This window comes from Triticum dicoccoides, chromosome 5A (genome assembly GCF_002162155.2).
Source record: "Triticum dicoccoides isolate Atlit2015 ecotype Zavitan chromosome 5A, WEW_v2.0, whole genome shotgun sequence".
NCBI classification, from domain to species: domain Eukaryota; kingdom Viridiplantae; phylum Streptophyta; class Magnoliopsida; order Poales; family Poaceae; genus Triticum; species Triticum dicoccoides.
In genome coordinates, this window is record NC_041388.1 from 65,437,142 (window position 1) to 65,454,477 (window position 17,336).

Consider the following 17,336-nt stretch of genomic DNA (forward strand, 5'->3'; position numbering starts at 1 on the left):
ATTGAATTGACATCAACAAGGAGATGAGAAGCTTATTTCATCGGGAGGATAAATGAAGAACTTTGGTCATTTATGAGCACCATAAATAGCAACAATCCTTAGGGAAAGCATTAGGTGAAATATAACCCAAGATAACTCTAGTGAAGAGATTGATTGGTTGAAAAGATGACTTGAGCGAAGAGAAAAAGATGGATTTAGATATGTCACTCTTGAAAACTTGTGAATCATGAAACACGAAGGGAAATTTTCAACAATGACATAACACCACCTCAAAAGACGAGATATGAAAGAGTTGCACTTCGGAATGCAAGATGAAGAATACCTGACCTCCTCAAAACAAAACATGTGTTGAGCACCATGTTTATTTTAGAGTATAGCTAGGCGGATCTTAACTCCGAGAGAAATCTTGAAGAAAAAATGAAGAATGAAAGGAATCCTTGACAAACCACCAAGTTGAGCCATCGTGAGAACTCCGGTAATAAAAGGATGATAAAAAGAAAGAGAAGTTGAAAACACAAGGTGAGGCCTTGCGATGATTTAGATGGAGCTTCACGACGAGATAAAGCGAAAAACTTGAAACTCTGGAAAAGAAAAGATGAAGAATCTTGAACCGAGAAATGTGACATGATGAACAACTCTGGAACGAAGAAACTAGATCACTTGGATGAAACAATAATAAGAATTACGTTATGCGCATCCTTCACCAATTTAAATTGATGAAAAGCAACGGATTTTGCATACTACTTAGTCTCGTAGAAAGGATTAAGAGAGATATAGCGCAACCTTGAGAAGGACTTCAACGAACCACTGGTAGGATTTGGAAAGAATGAATGAATTGATACAATAACAACGGAAGAGAACTCTTGAACGAACTGTCGTAAGAATTGAAAATGAATGTAGCAAAGGCACAATTCATCGGGAAGAATTGGAAAAACAAAAGAAGATACTTGAGGGGATTTAGATACATGAGAACGGAGAGATCATGAATTGATTAGAGGATATTTGAACGATTCACCGGTAAGATTTGGAGAACGAGAGCTGAAAATTTGACTGAATAATTCTGAGATGATGGGCTCCGGAGAATCAAACTGAAAAGACTCCTGGATTGCTCCAGATGGATGAAAAGAATTCTCACAATCGAAAACAATTATGAGAGGATGGCATCAAGCTTGAGGTTCGCATCTTTGGAAGAAAGGGTAAGGATTTAAGAGGAACTCTTCTTCGGTCTTCACAATCCGAGAATGACGATGAGAAACACCACCATGAATTGTTGAGGCACTCCGGAATACTGAATAAAGCAAGGCTGAGCGAAGGAGGAAAAGAAATTGAAAGTGATATTGGAGAAGGCAATTGACTGATGAAAATTCATTCTTACATCAAACTTTGAAATAATTTGAGAATAACTCCGGAAAATTAGGAGAGTCAGGTAAGATCCTGAGAAAAGACTTGTGGGTTAGGGCCCACTCAAGAGGGACACCATTGAAATGATTTTGAAGAGAGATTGCACTGGTTGAATTAAATGGCTTGAATGAGATAACATCCTCACAATAGTTTGAATTGACGCAGAGTGGAAACATGAATCTTCTGAGATATCTTGAACACTCCGAGGAAAATGGATAGTGAGCTGAGAATGATTAAGAGATGCATCGGCATGAGAAAGCAGATGAAACAAGGAAAGGAAATGATCAACACTGAAAGATTGAATTGAATCCACCGAAGAAGAAAAGATAATGAAGAATGATGCACTTATAGCTCCTGAGCATCTTCACGAGGAATTGCCGAGTAAGAGCATTGACAGAAAAGAATGGAGAGACTTCCCATCGATAAGAGGATACTTGATTAAGCAATCTGAGTCCAAGAAGAAAAAGGGTGGGTGGGCGGGAAAAACAAAGGCAACTTGGGGACAGATGAAACACACATCGGTTGGAAAGAATTGAAAAGGCAACCTTAATGATCAAGAAGGATTAGCATCCACATAGAAACATGAGAACACCACTTGGAAAAGGTATGGAATCAACACTTGATATTGAAGCAACTCGAATATCACAACTTAAAACAAAACAAAGATTTTGGCTTGCAGAATAAGCCGGAACAAATACATGTGATAGAGATTTACCCAATCCCATATCATGCATTTGTCGGAAAGATATTCTAGGAGCTACTTAAATTCCCACCTATAAACTCCCGAAGCTTTCTGGTTATGCAATCTGGTGTTGGGGATACATGGGAAGCATAATATCTCACCCAAACTAACAATCCCTACATCCAGTTGTATCCATCCATCAACACATAACCAAGAACCTTCAGAAATCGTGTACCTCAACCTTCGAAAAGCATCCGTTATATGAGTGATGGCAATACTCCCGAACTCCCGCCCCAGTACTGGGTGGCGTCAAGGTTATCTCACCAACAACTGCATAAAAGAGATTTTCGATGTCAGTGAACTCAGGTATTCCAGAACTGCAACCATAAAATTGTGACGACAACACCTCGGAGCTCAACTCCTCGGCACACTGGCACAACCCCTAAATGTCAGGAGGAACCAAGAACAATGTTCTTGTCACAAGAATATCGGAACGATTCCAAGATACCCGCGTGATCCTAAAAAAAATCGTGAAATTTGAGGAGAGGAAAGTCAAACCTTCTATGGCAGGAGGCCTCACAAGAGCGATGAAGGGACTGAGGAGTAAAAAGAATCCTACTCTTCGATATATATAATCCTAAGACTCAAAACATTTCGTTCTAGACTCAACAACATCAGCGATTTGATCAAGCAGGGGGCTCCTAAGTCGGAGATGGCTCTGATTACCAACTTGTAACAACCACGATGCGGCTATATCTCCCACGTGTCGAGGCACTACTTAGAGGCATAATCGCATGGTGGTTTAGTCGCAAGTGGGGTAATCTTCACACTGAATAAGAAAGGGATAAAGATTTGGCTTACAATCGCCACTTCACACAAATAACGAGTTAAACATACATCAACCATAGTACAATCAAAGGTCCGACTACAGAACCAAAATAAAGGAAGACAACCCCAAATGCTAGATCCCCAATCGTCCCAATTGGGCTCCACTACTAATCATTAGGAAACGAAACATAGTAACGACCCAGATCCTCATCGAACTCCCACTTGATTTCGGTAGCATCGCCTGCACTGGTATCGTCGGCACATGCAACTGTTTGGAAGTATCCGTGAGTCACGAGGACTCAGCAATCTCACACCCGCGAGATCAAGACTATTTAATCTTATGGGTACGATAAGGTAGTGAGGTGGAGCTGCAGCAAGCGATAAGCAAATATGGAGGCTAACATACACAAATAAGAGTGAGATGAGAAGCTACCCAACGGACGAAAGGCTATAAGTGATCAAGAAGTGATCCTGAAACTACTTACGTATCAAGCATAACACAAGACCGTGTTCACTTCCCAGAATCCACCAAAAAGAGACCATCACAGCTACACACGTGGTTGATTCATTTTAATTAAGTCGAGTGTCAAGTTCTCTACAACAGGAGATTAACAAATTCCCATCTGCCACATAACTGCGGCACGGCTCTTGAAAGTTTATACCCTGCAGGGGCGTCCCAACTTAGCCCATCACAAGCTCTCATAGTCAACGAAGGATATTCCTTCTCCCGGAAAGACCCGATCAGTCTCGGAATCCCAGTTACAAGACATTTCGACAATGGTAAAACAAGACCAGCAAAGTCGCCCGATGTGCCGACAAATCCCGATAGGAGTCGCATGTATCTCGTTCTCAGGGCACACCGGATGGGAAATACATCGGGTTAGCACAGACCCTGGTTGCCCAGGGGGCTCCGGACATTGCCCAGGTTGGACCAACAGTCAGAGGAGCACTGGCCTGGGGGTTTAAAATAAAGATGACCCTTGAGTCTGCAGAACCCAAGGAAAAAGGCTTAGGTGGCAAATGTAAAACCAAGGTTGGGCCTTGCTGGAGGAGTTTTATTCAAAGCAAACTGTCAAGGGGGTCCCATAAATCCCCATCCATGTAAGGAACGCAAAATCAAGGAACATAACACTGGTATGACGGAAACTAGGGCGGCAAAAGTGGAACAAAACATCAGGCATAAGGCTGAGCCTTCCACCCTTTACCAAGTATATAGATGCATTAATTAAATAAGAGATAAAGTGATATCCCAACATAACCATCTTCCAACATGGAACAAACTTCAACTTCACCTGCAACTAGCAACGCTACAAGAGAGGCTGAGCTAAAGCGGTAACATAGTCAAACAACGGTTTTCTAGGAAGGTGGTTTAGAGGCTTGACATGGCAATATGGGAGGCAAGATATAACAAGTGGTAGGTAGCGCGACATAGCGATTGAACGAACAACTAGCAAGCAAAGATAGAAGTGATTTCGAGGGTATGGTCATCTTGCCTGAACTCCCGCAAGGAAGAAGAACGAGTCTGTGAAGAAGACAAACAGACGTAGTCAAACGGATCCTCACAACTCCAGAACAAAACCGAAGCAAACAAGAGAAGCAAGCAGCATGGTAAACCAACAAGCATAAACATGGCATGATGCACAATCAAGTATGATGCATGTCCGGTTTAAAGAGGCATGGCATGGCAAAGTGCGACAAACAATACTACAAATTAAGTGGAGCTCAATATGCAACGAGTTGCATATTGACGGAACACCACATCAGTTATTTAGTTCTCTCTCGTTTATGTTCCCAACTATATTAAATGTTGTTAAACATGGCAATAGGGGTGAAGCATATGAAAACTACCTATCTAGGCAAGTTTAAATGAGGCAGGAACAACAAACAACAATTCCGGAGAATCCTCATGTGCAAATTTTAGAGTTGGTACTATTCTGCCCTAAACCATATTTTAGAGTTGTTGAACATGCAAGATGAGTGCACCATGCTAAAATAGGCATTTTTCTTCCCCATTTACATATAAAGTTTATTTAATTTGTAGCTACGGTTATTTAGTTATGAAATAAATCATTTTACCATGGTATTTATGCAAAATTAAACAAACACAAAGTTTAAACATTTTAAACATGGATGAAAATTGCATATTTTGAAAGTACATGAAAAACTAAGCATTTTACATATATGAAGTTTTTACATATGATGCATAGTTTTTGAGGTAGGATATGCATGAACATGAAGGTCTTTTTTATAAAACCGCCAGACTCCTGGATAAAAGATAAATCATTCCGCGGAGAAAACCACGAGTTGGGCCGAAACTAAAGGGGCTGGGGCTGCTCACATTGGGCCATAGCAGGCCGGTCGGCGGCCCCGCATGCGGGCCGAGTGAGGGGAGCGCTTGGGCCTTAGTGCGCTGCATCTAGAGAGGCCCAGGCAGTAGGGCGATGGGATCTGAGCCGCGGGGCGTCGCTGGCCCACGTGCGAAGACACGGCGGCGCGTGCGCCCACATGCCCGCAAGATCGAGGAGGGCCGCATCGGCAGGGTCTCTGGCGACGGGATGGAGCTCGGGCGAGCTGACGACAGCGGGGGTCGGGCGGACTGGGCGGATCCGGCGGCTGGACGGCGAGACTGAGCCACGGGGAATTTCTCCGGTGGCTGGCGGCGAGGGGACCTCAGGCACGACGAGATCCGGCGAGGTGAGGGCGACGCGGGCGTTCTCCGGCGAACGGTGGAGTGCGGCATGCGCGGGCGACGAGGTTCGGCGAGCGGCGGCGGAGGAGCTTGACGACGGGCAACGACGGCTGGCGCAGGCGGCCCGGCGAGGTCGTCGGCAGCGCTGGTGCTCTCCCGCATGGGTAGCTCGAGCGTGGGGCGGCGGAGCACCCGGGCCCAGATGGGCGTCCAGGGCCCGATGTGGGTCCGGGCGGGCCTGCCAGCTTTGCGGTGGCGCGGGGAGACCAGGGGAACGTGGGTGAGGTGGCGAGGACACATGTCGTTTGCTGAGTGGAGGAGGGCCGCGCTGGGGCTGAGGTGGCACGGACGTTTTAGATAGAACACCCGTATGCAAAGTGAGATCAGGATTTGTGCATCTGTTGAACACAAACGGTTCTTTTGGATGACGCGTGTGAACCACTTACAAACAATTTGGTGCGATTTGCATCTGTCATATTGGGTATGTTGCCATTTGTCAAACTAGAAAGATTGACATTTGTTGATCTAGTAACATTGCCATTTGCCAACCTTGTAACACTGCGATTTGTCAAAATATGAAGCTAAAAATCACCAGCAGTATCTAATTTTTGCAACTAAAATTCAGTAATTAAGCATAGATGGATGCAAGGAGGCGTGTTCAGCTGGGCGTGCAGCGGGCGGTGCAGTACTATTCAATTTGACATCGGGCGGCTCAGTTCCCGATATGACTTTAATGCAGACGAGGGAGAGGGTAGCGGTTCCCGAAATGTTGAACGGCCAATGATGCATCCTCCTTCAATTAGTATCGTGTGAATGCATGAGGGAAGTAATGGGAGGACGACCGACACAATGTGAATGCAACGCAGTTTGCACTCATATAAAGGTACCCCTCCATTCCAATGCATCTGCCACATCGTACGCACCTAAGCATTTGCCTAAGCACCTACACTAATAAGCGCAAAAGTGCTCACTCCAGACTCATGGCAGCGATGCGCGCGAGCGGCCAACGGCTGTGCTAGATGGTCCACGACGCCGGCCTGCGACATGGCACCGTGGATGGTCTCCACACGGTGTTGGCGACTGGCTAGTGGATGGTCGCCGTCGGTGCTAGCTACGACTCTCGGTACGACCAGATAATCATTCGCACCACCAAAAGGTTCACTGTTGTCAAGAAGCTTGAGGGAGTCCTGGATTAGGGGGTCTCCGGACGGCCAGACTATATCCTTTGGCCGGACTGTTGGACTATGAAGATACAAGATTGAAGATTTCATCTCGTGTTCGGATAGGACTCTACTTGGCGTGGAAGGCAAGCTAGGCAATACGGATATGTATATCTCCTCCTTTGTAACCGACCTTGTGTAACCCTAGCCCCTTCCGGTGTCTATATAAACCGGAGGGTTTTAGTCCGTAGGACAACATATAATCATACCATAGGCTACCTTCTTGGGTTTAGCCTCTCCGATCTCGTGGTAGATCAACTCTTGTAATACTCATATCATCAAGAATAAATCAAGAAGGACGTAGGGTTTTACCTCCATCAAGAGGGCCCGAACCTGGGTAAAACATCATGTCCCCTGCCTCCTGTTACCATCTGCCTTAGATGCACAGTTCGGGACCCCCTACCCGAGATCCGCCGGTTTTGACACCGACATTGATGATTTCATTGAGAGCTCCTCTGTATCGTCGCCGTTAGGCTTGATGGCTCCTATTATCATCGATAGCGATGCAGTTCAGGGTGAGTCTTTTCTCCCCGGACAGATCTTTGTGTTTGGCAGCTTCGCATTGCGGGCCAACTCGCTTGGCCATCTGGAGAAGATCGAAAGTTACGCCCCTGGCCACCAGGTAAGACTTGATCTTCGACGGATTCGAGCCCTAGCCTTGTGCGCCACGCGGTCATGATGGGTACGATTTAGCTCTGCCATCGGACCATATTCAGGAGATCGCACTGGCAGCCGCTCCGAGCCTCAATTCGGAGCCAGTTGTGCCATCCATGGACAGGTGGATAGACCCCGTCACGGAGGCTGTATCCTCAGCGGTGATCGAGCCGAATATCGACCTTACCCTTCACGAGAGCCGTGTTGTCAAACTGCCGGACCCTTCTCCGGCCACGGACTCCGAACCGCCTGCACCCGTTCCTATCGAATCCGATTGGGCGCCGATCATGGAGTTTACCTCCGTGGATATTTTTCAGCACTCGCCCTTCGGCGACATACTGAACTCATTAAGGTCTCTCTCCTTCTCAGGAGGATGCTGGCCGAACTATGTCCGGCAGGATTGAGATGCGAATGACGAAGAAATTCGTCGCCCACCCACCACCCACTTAGTAGCCACTGTCGACGACTTAACCAACATGCTCGACTTCGACTCCGAAGACATCGACGGTATGGACGACGATGCGGGAGACGAACAGGAACCACTGCCCACAGGGCACAAGACGCCCACTTCATCACATGACGTACACATGGTGGACACACCAAAAGAAAACGACAATGAGGAATGGAAGGACGCAACAAAGGGTTGTCCCCTCGAGAAGCAGTCAAAGCGACGGCGTAAGCGCCGCCCCAAATCCCGCCTCAGCAGAAACAACGATCATATAGACCCAGCATTAGAGCAGGGCGAACCATCGCCAGACCACGGCAACACGGAGAATCAAACGGAACAACCCGACTCTGTCAAAGATAATAATCCGGACGACATCACACCAGACAGACACCCGGAGCAACAGAATGCCCATCAAAGGCTTGTTGCCACCGCGAGGAGTCTAAAAAAGTAGAAACAAAGGCTCAAAGTTGCGCAAGACACACTCAGAATCAAATGGAGTAAAGTACTCAACACAGCAGCGAAGTACGGCAGTAATCGCCACACCAAGAGCTACCCGAAGCGGAAGTTGCTACCTAAATTCGATGAGGGGGCCTTAGATCCCCTGCAACCAAAAATTAAAACAGCCATCCGGCCGGATAGACAACCTCACAGCCAACATAGAGCGGCAAACAATGCCGCACATAAGGCAATACGCGATCCACGCGAGGGCTCGCATCAAAAGGACGGTGCTACCAGATCCATTTATGGACCACGCAAGCGCGCTCCAACATACGATGCAACACAACAAACATCCAAACACCACGGTACACCCAGATACAGGGGTTCCGCGCACCCCCTATGTTTCATAGATGAGGTGTTGGACCATGAATTTCCAGAGGGATTCAAACCCGTAAACATAGAGGCATACGATGGAACAACAGACCCTGGGTTCTGGATTGAGGACTATATCCTGCATATCCATATGGCTCGAGGAGATGATCTCCATGCCATCAAGTACTTACCCCTCAAGCTCAAAGGGCCAGCTCGGCACTGGCTTAAAAGCCTCCCCGAAAGCTCCATTGGAAGTTGGGAAGAGCTCGAAGACGCTTTTCGGGCATATTTTCAAGGGACTTATGTCCGACCTCCGGATGCAGACGATTTGAGTCATATAACTCAACAGCCCGGAGAGTCAGCCCGAAAGCTTTGGAACAGGTTTCTTACTAAAAAGAACCAAACAGTCGACTATCCGGACGCTGAAGCCTTGGTAGCCTTTAAGCACAGTGTCCGAGACAAATGGCTTGCCAGACACCTCGGCCAAGAAAAGCCGAGAACAATGGCAGCATTAACATGCCTCATGACCCGCTTTTGCGCGGGCGAGGACAGCTGGCTAGCCCAATGCAGCACCAGCGACCCAAGTACATCCGAAGTTAGAGATGGAAACGGGAAATCACGACGCAGCAAAAATAATAAGCGCCGGAATAAAGAAGACAGCCCGAAGAGCACGGCGGTAAACGCCTGGTTTATAAGCTCTCGGCCAGGTCAGCAAAAGCTGCCCTCTAAAGGCACCAGAGATGAACTGTCCAGCCTAAACATAATTCTGGACCAAATATGTCAGATCCATAGCAGCCCCGATAAATCTGCAAATCATACCCACAGAGAATGTTGGGTCTTCAAGAAGTCCGGTAAGCTCAACGCCAAACATAAGGGGCAGGATACACCATGCGAAGACGAGGATGAGCCTTGCAAGCAAAACACTGGGGAATAGAAGAAATTTCCTCCAGAAGTCAAAACAGTAAACGTGTTACACGTGATAAAGGGGAGAAACAAAGCGACACTCCTAGATAAATATGCCCAAGGGCCTATCATCGCGGAGTTCTGCAACTGGCCATCTCAACCGATCACCTTCGACCATCAGGATTACTCAGCAAGTATCCGGAGCGCAGGATGGGCTGCCTTGGTATTAGATCCAATAATTGACGGATACCACTTCAAACGAGTCCTGATGGACGGCGGTAGTAGCTTAAACCTGATATATTAGGACACAATCCGCAAAACGGGGATAGACCCAACAAAAATTTGCCATAGCAATACTACCTTTAGAGGAGTAACGCCAGGCCCAGGGGCTCATTGCACGGGCTCCCTGCTACTAGAGGTTATATTCGGCTTCCTCGATAACTTCCGTAGCGAAAATTTAACCTTCCACATTGCTCCATTCCAAAGTGGCTATCAAGCACTACTTGGACGCGAAGCTTTCGCTCGCTTTAATGCAATACCGCACTACGCTTTCCTCATGCTTAAGATGCCCGGTCCACGTGGCATCATCACTGTAAACGGAAATATTGAGTGATCCCTGCGCGCCGAAGAGAGTGCGGCTGCCTGGGCAGCCGCACACTAAAGCGGCCTCACCAACTAAAGCATTCGGTAGGTCGTCAAGACCGCGGACACGGTTAGACGAGTCCGGCGCAACTATATGTAATTCATACAGGTTTGATGGCCACACCCCTATTCCAAATACAAGGGGCTCAACGCGCGCAGACAAGTGGCAATTTTTACTCATCTTGAACTGTACATGGTTTCTTTAAACCTACCTTTTTGCAGGACAACTTTTCACCTAAGTTCCTCTCTTTTACATATGACCATCGTTCTACACCCGTCAAGGATACGACACAATGGATACACAGGCGCAGACGTGCAGCAGGGACCCGTTCCAAGGATTCTTTTTAGATTAAGACCCTGCGTCAACCTTTTTTACTGTCTCTTGTTGATACACATCCCTCGGATTCTTAGTACAATTGAGAAGGATGCTGACGTCTTGGCATGTGGCCACGTCAGAATAATGCACGTACCTGGACACCAGGGGCTTCTTGCAAAGGGCACTGTTTAGGTCTGGTTTACACCACAAAGACCGAATACCTTAGGGAGTGTTCGGCGTTGCGAGTTCGGCCTTTGATACGTCTCCATGCTATAACTTTTGATTGCTCCATGCTATATTATCTACTGTTTTGGATTATATTGGGCTTTATTTTCCACTTTTTATATTATTTTTGGGACTAACCTATTAACCGGAGGCCCAGCCCAGAATTGTTGTTTTTTGCCTATTTCAGTGTTTTGAAGAAACGGAATATCAAACGGAGTCCAAATGGAATGAAACCTTCGGGAACGTGATTTTCTCACCGAACATGATCCAGGAGACTTGGACCCTACGCCAAGGCATCAGAGAGGCGGTCACGAGGGCGGGGGCGCCCCCCCTAGGGCGCGCCCCCTGCCTCGTGGGCCCCTTGGTGCTCCACCGACATACTTCTTCCTCCTATATATACCTACATACTCCCAAACGATCAGAACAGGAGCCAAAAACCTAATTCCACCGCCGCAACTTTCTGTATCCACGAGAACCCATCTTGGAGCCTGTTCCGGAGCTCCGCCGGAGAGGGCCGTCATCACGGAGGGCTTCTACATCATCATAGCCCCTCCGATGAAGTGTGAGTAGTTTACCTCAGACCTTTGGGTCCATAGTTAGTATCAAGATGGCTTCTTCTCTCTTTTTGGATCTCAATACAAAGTTCTCCCCCTCTCTTGTGGAGATCTATTCGATGTAATCTTCTTTTTGCTATGTGTTTGTTGAGACCGATGAATTGTGGGTTTATGATCAAGTCTATCTATGGATAATATTTGAATCTCCTCTGAATTCTTTTATGTATGATTGGTTATCTTTGCAAGTCTCTTCGAATTATCTGTTTGGTTTGGCCAACTAGATTGGTAGTTCTTGCCATGGGAGAAGTGCTTAGCTTTGCGTTTGATCTTGCGGTGTCCTTTCCCAGTGACAGAAGGGGCAGCAAGGCACGTATTGTATCGTTGCCATCGAGGATAACAAGATGGGGTTTATTTCATATTGCATGAATTTATCTCTCTACATCATGTCATCTTGCTTAAAGCGTTACTCTGTTTTTAACTTAATACTCTAGATGCATGCTGGATAGCAGTCGATGAGTGGAGTAATAGTAGTAGATGCAGAATCATTTCGGTCTACTTGTCACAGACGTGATGCCTATATACATGCATGCCTAGATATTCTCATAACTATGCTCAATTCTGTCAATTGCTCAACAGTAATTTGTTCACCCACCGTAGAATACTTATGCTCTTGAGATTAGCCACTAGTGAAACCTATGGCCCCCGGGTCTATTCTCATCATATTAATATCCATCACTTTAATCTTGCTTTGCTTTTTACTTTGCTTTTTTACTTTGCCTTTTACTTTTCACTTTGCATATTTATACCAAAAATACCAAAAATATTATATCTATCAGATCTCACTCTCGTAAGTGACCGTGAAGGGATTGACAACCCCTAATCGCGTTGGTTGCGAGTAGCTATCGTTTGGTGCAGGTACGAGGGACTTGAGCGTGGCCTCCTACTGGATTGATACCTTGGTTCTCAAAAACTGAGGGAAATACTTACGCTACTCTGATGCATCATCCCTTCCTCTTCGGGGAAATCCAACGCAAGCTCAAGAGGTAGCAAGAAGAATTTCTTGCGCCGTTGCCGGGGAGTCTACGCAAAAAGTCAACATACCAAGTACCCATCACAATCCCTATCTCTCGCATTACATTATTTGCCATTTACCTCTCGTTTTCCTCTCCCCCACTTCACCCTTGCCGTTTTATTCGCCCTCTCCTTCTCCTTCTCCTCCTCCCTCTCTATTTGCCTCTTTTACCCGTTTGCTTTTGTTTGCCCATGTGTTGGATTGCTTGTTTGTCGCGATGGCTCGAGATACTACCAAATTGTGTGACTTCACCAATACCAATAACAATGATTTCCTTAGCACTCTGATTGCTCCTCTTGCCAATACTAAATCTTGTGAAATCAATACTGCTTTGTTGAATCTGGTTATGAAAGATCAATTCGCCGGCCTTCCTAGTGAAGATGCCGCTACTCATCTGAATAGCTTCGTTGATTTATGTGATATGCAAAAGAAAAAAGATGTCGATAATGATGTCGTTAAATTGAAGTTATTTCCTTTTTCGCTTAGAGATCGTGCTAAAGCTTGGTTTTCATCTTTTCCTAAAAATAGTATTGATTCTTGGAACAAGTGCAAAGATGTTTTTATCTCTAAGTATTTCCCTCCCACTAAGATCATCTCTCTTAGAAACGATATTATGAACTTTAAACAACTTGATCATGAACATGTTGCACTAGCTTGGGAAAGAATGAAATTAATGATACATAATTGCCCTACTCATGGTTTGAATTTATGGATGATTATACAAAAAATTTATGCCAGATTGAATTTTGCTTCTAGAAATCTTTTAGATTCGGCCGCGGGAGGCACTTTTATGGAAATCACTTTAGGAGATGCTACTAAACTCCTAGATAATATTATGGTTAACTATTCTCAATGGCATACTGAAAGATCTTCTAATAAAAAAGTGCATGCGATAGAAGAAATAAATGTTTGCAGTGGAAAGATGGATGAACTTATGAAATTATTTGCTACTAAGAGTGTTTCTTATGATCCTAATGATATGCCTTTGTCTACTTTGATTGAGTATGGATGTGAATTTTGTTGGTAGGAATAATTTTGGTAACAACGCTTATAGAGGGAATTTTAATCCTAGGCCATATCCTAGTAATCCTTCTAATAATTATGGGAATTCCTACAACAACTCTTATGGAAATTATAATAATATGCCTTCTGAATTTGAGAATAGTGTTAAAGAGTTTATGAATTCACAAAAGAATTTTAATGCTTTGCTTGAAAGAAATTGCTTAAAGTTGATGATTTGGCTAGGAACGTTGATAGAATTTCTCTTGAGGTTGATTCTTTAAAGCTTAGATCTATTTCTCCTAAGCATGATATCAATGAGTCTCTCAAAGCCATGAGAATTTCCATTGATGAGTGCAAGGAAAGAACCGCTAGGATGCGTGCTTCCAAAGATGCCTTTATTAAAGTGTGTTCTTCCAATTCCTATGAAAATCCAGATGAAGATCTAAAAGTTATTGGTGTGTCTCCTATTAAATCTTTGTTTTGCAATATGAGTCTTGATGAAACTGAATATGATCTTCCTTTACCTAGAAGGCGTTCTAAAAATTCGGAGTATTTAGATCTTTATGATGAAATCGATGAAAGTGGGATTGAAAGAAATAAAAATCTAGATGTTACTAAACCCACTATATTGGATTTCAAGGAATTTAATTATGAAAGTTGCTCTTTAATTGATTGTATTTCCTTGTGTCAATCCGTGCTAAATTCTCCACATGCTTATAGTCAAAAGAAAGCCTTCACCGAACATATTGTTGATGCCTTGATGCAATCTTATGAAGAAAAACTTGAGTTGAAAGTTTCTATCCCTAGAAAACTCTATGATGAGTGGGAACCAACTATTAAAATTAAAATTAAAGATCATGAGTTTTATGCCGTGTGTGATTTGGGTGCTAGTGTCTCCACTATCCCCAAAACTTTGTGTGATTTGCTAGATTTCTGTAATTTTGATGATTGCTCTCTAAACTTGCATCTTGCGGATTCTACTATGAAGGATTAATGATGTTCTTATTGTTGCAAATATAAATTATGTGCCCATAGATTTCATTGTTCTTGATATAGATTCCAATCCTTCTTGCCCTATTGATATGAAGGAAGGGAATATTAGATTTAAATTTCCATTAAAAAAGGGCATGGAACACTTTCCAAGAAATAAAATAAAATTGCCATATGAAACTATCATGAGAGCCACTTATGGATTGCCTACCAAAGATGGCAATACCTTGATCTATCTTCTCTTTTATGCCTAGCTAGGGGCGTTAAACGATAGCGCTTGTTGGGAGGCAACCCAATTTTATTTTTATTCCTTGCTTTTTGCTCCTGTTTAGTAATAAATAAATTATTTAGCCTGTGTTTTGGTTGTGTTTTTTGTGTTTAATTAGTGTTTGTGCCAAGTAGAACCATTGGGTAGACTTGGGGAAAGTCTTGTTGAACTTGCTGTAAAAAACAGAAACTTTAGCGCTCACGAGAACTGCTGTAATTTTTATTTGGAGAGCGATATTTAGTTAATTATTTTTTCAGATGATTAATAGATAAATTCCTCACGTCCAACAATTTATTTTATAATTTTTGGGGTTCCAGATATTGCGCTAGCTGCAGATTACTACAGACTATTCTGTTTTTGACAGATTCTGTTTTTCGTGTGTTGTTTGCTTATTTTGATGAATCTATGGTTAGTAAAATAGTGTATAATCCATAGAGAAGTTGGAATACAGTAGGTTTAACACCAATATAAATAAAGAATGAGTTCATTACAGTACCTTGAAGTGGTTTTTTGTTTTCTTTCGCTAACGGAGCTCACGAGTTTTCTACTTTAAGTTTTGTGTTGTGAAGTTTTCAAGTTTTGGGTGAATTCTTGTGATGGATTATGGAACAAGGAGTGGCAAGAGCCTAAGCTTGGGGATGCCCATGGCACCCCCAAGATAATACAAGGACACCAAAAAGTCAAAGCTTGGGGATGCCCCTGAAGGCATCCCCTCTTTCGTCCACTTCCATCGGTAATTTACTTGGAGCTATATTTTTATTCACCAACATGATATGTGTTTTGCTTGGAGCGTCTCTTATCATTTGTGTATTTGGTTGTTAGTGTGCCACAATCATCCTCGCTGTACACACCGTTTTAGAGAGCCATACATGAATTAGAATTTTATAGAATGCTCTATGTGCTTCACTTATATCTTTTTGAGCTAAGTAGTTTTGCTCTATGTGCTTCACTTATATCTTTTTGAGCTATATTTTTTGCTCTATGTGCTTCACTTAGATTTTTTAGAGCACGGTGCTGGATTTGTTTTAAAGAAACTATTGATCTCTCATGCTTCACTTAAATTATTTTGAGAGTCTTAATAGCATGGTAATTTGCTTAATAATAACATGCTTGGTATTCAAGATTTGTGAAACTTTCTTTTGAGTGTGTTGAATACTAAGAAAAGTTGGATGGTTGATAATTGTTTTGAGATATGGAGGTAGTAATATCAAATTCATGCTAGTAGAGTAATTTTGAATTTGAGAAGTGCTCGAGTTAAAGTTTGCAAGTCCCGTAGCATGCATATATGGTAAACGTTATGCAACAAATTTGAAACATGAGGTGTTATTTGATTGTCCTCCTTATGAGTGGCGGTCGGGGACGAGCGATGGTATTTTCCTACCAATCTATCCCCCTAGGATCATGCGCGTAATACTTTGGTTTTTGATGGCTTGTAGATTTTTGCAATAAGTATGAGTTCTTTATGACTAATGTTGAGTCCATGGATTATATGCACTCTCACCCTTCCATCGTTGCTAGCCTCTACGGTACCGTGCATTGCCGTTTCTCACATCGAGAGTTGGTGCAAACTTCGCCGGTGCATCCAAACCCCGTGATATGATACGCTCTTTCACACATAAACCTCCTTATATCTTCCTCAAAACAGCCACCATACCTACCTATTATGGCATTTCCATAGCCATTCCAAGATATATTGCCATGCAACTTTCCACCATCCAGTTTATCATGACACATTCATCATTGTCATATTGCTTAGCATGATCATGTAGTCGACATAGTATTTTTGGCAAAGCCACCGTTCATAATTTTTTCATACTTGTCACTCTTGATTCATTGCATATCCCGGTACACCGCCAGAGGCATCCATATAGAATCATACTTTGTTCTAGTATTGAGTTGTAATCAGTGAGTCGTAAATACATAGAAGTGTGATGATCATCATTCAATAGAGCATTGTCCCAAAAAAGGAGAAAGGCCAAAGAAAAAAAAGAAGGCCCAAAAAACGGGGGCAATGCTACTATTCCTTTTTTCCACACTTGTGCTTCAAAGTAGCACCATGTTCTTCATATAGAGAGTCTCTTGAGTTATCACTTTCATATACTAGTGGGAATTTTCATTATAGAACTTGGCTTGTATATTCCAACAATGGGCCTCCTCAAGTGTCCTAGGTCTTCGTGAGCAAGCAAGTTGGATGCACACCCACTTAGTTTCTTTTGTTGAGCTTTCATACATTTATAGCTCTAGTGCATCCGTTGCATGGCAATCCCTAGTCCTTGCATTAACATCAATTGATGGGCATCTCCATAGCCCATTGATTAGCCTCGTTGATGTGAGACTTTCTCCTTTTTGTGTTCTCCACATAACCCCCATCATTATATTCTATTCCACCCATAGTGATATATCCATGGCTCACGCTCATGTATTGCGTGAAAGTTTATGAGTTTGAAATTCTTAAGGTATGAAACAATTGCTTGGCTTGTCATCGGGGTTGTGCATGATGAGAGAATTCTTGTGTGACAAAAATGGAGCATGACTAAACTATATGATTTTGTAGGGATGAACTTTCTTTGGCCATGTTACTTTAATAAAACATAATTGCTTTGTTGGTTTGCTTGAAGTATTATTATTTTTA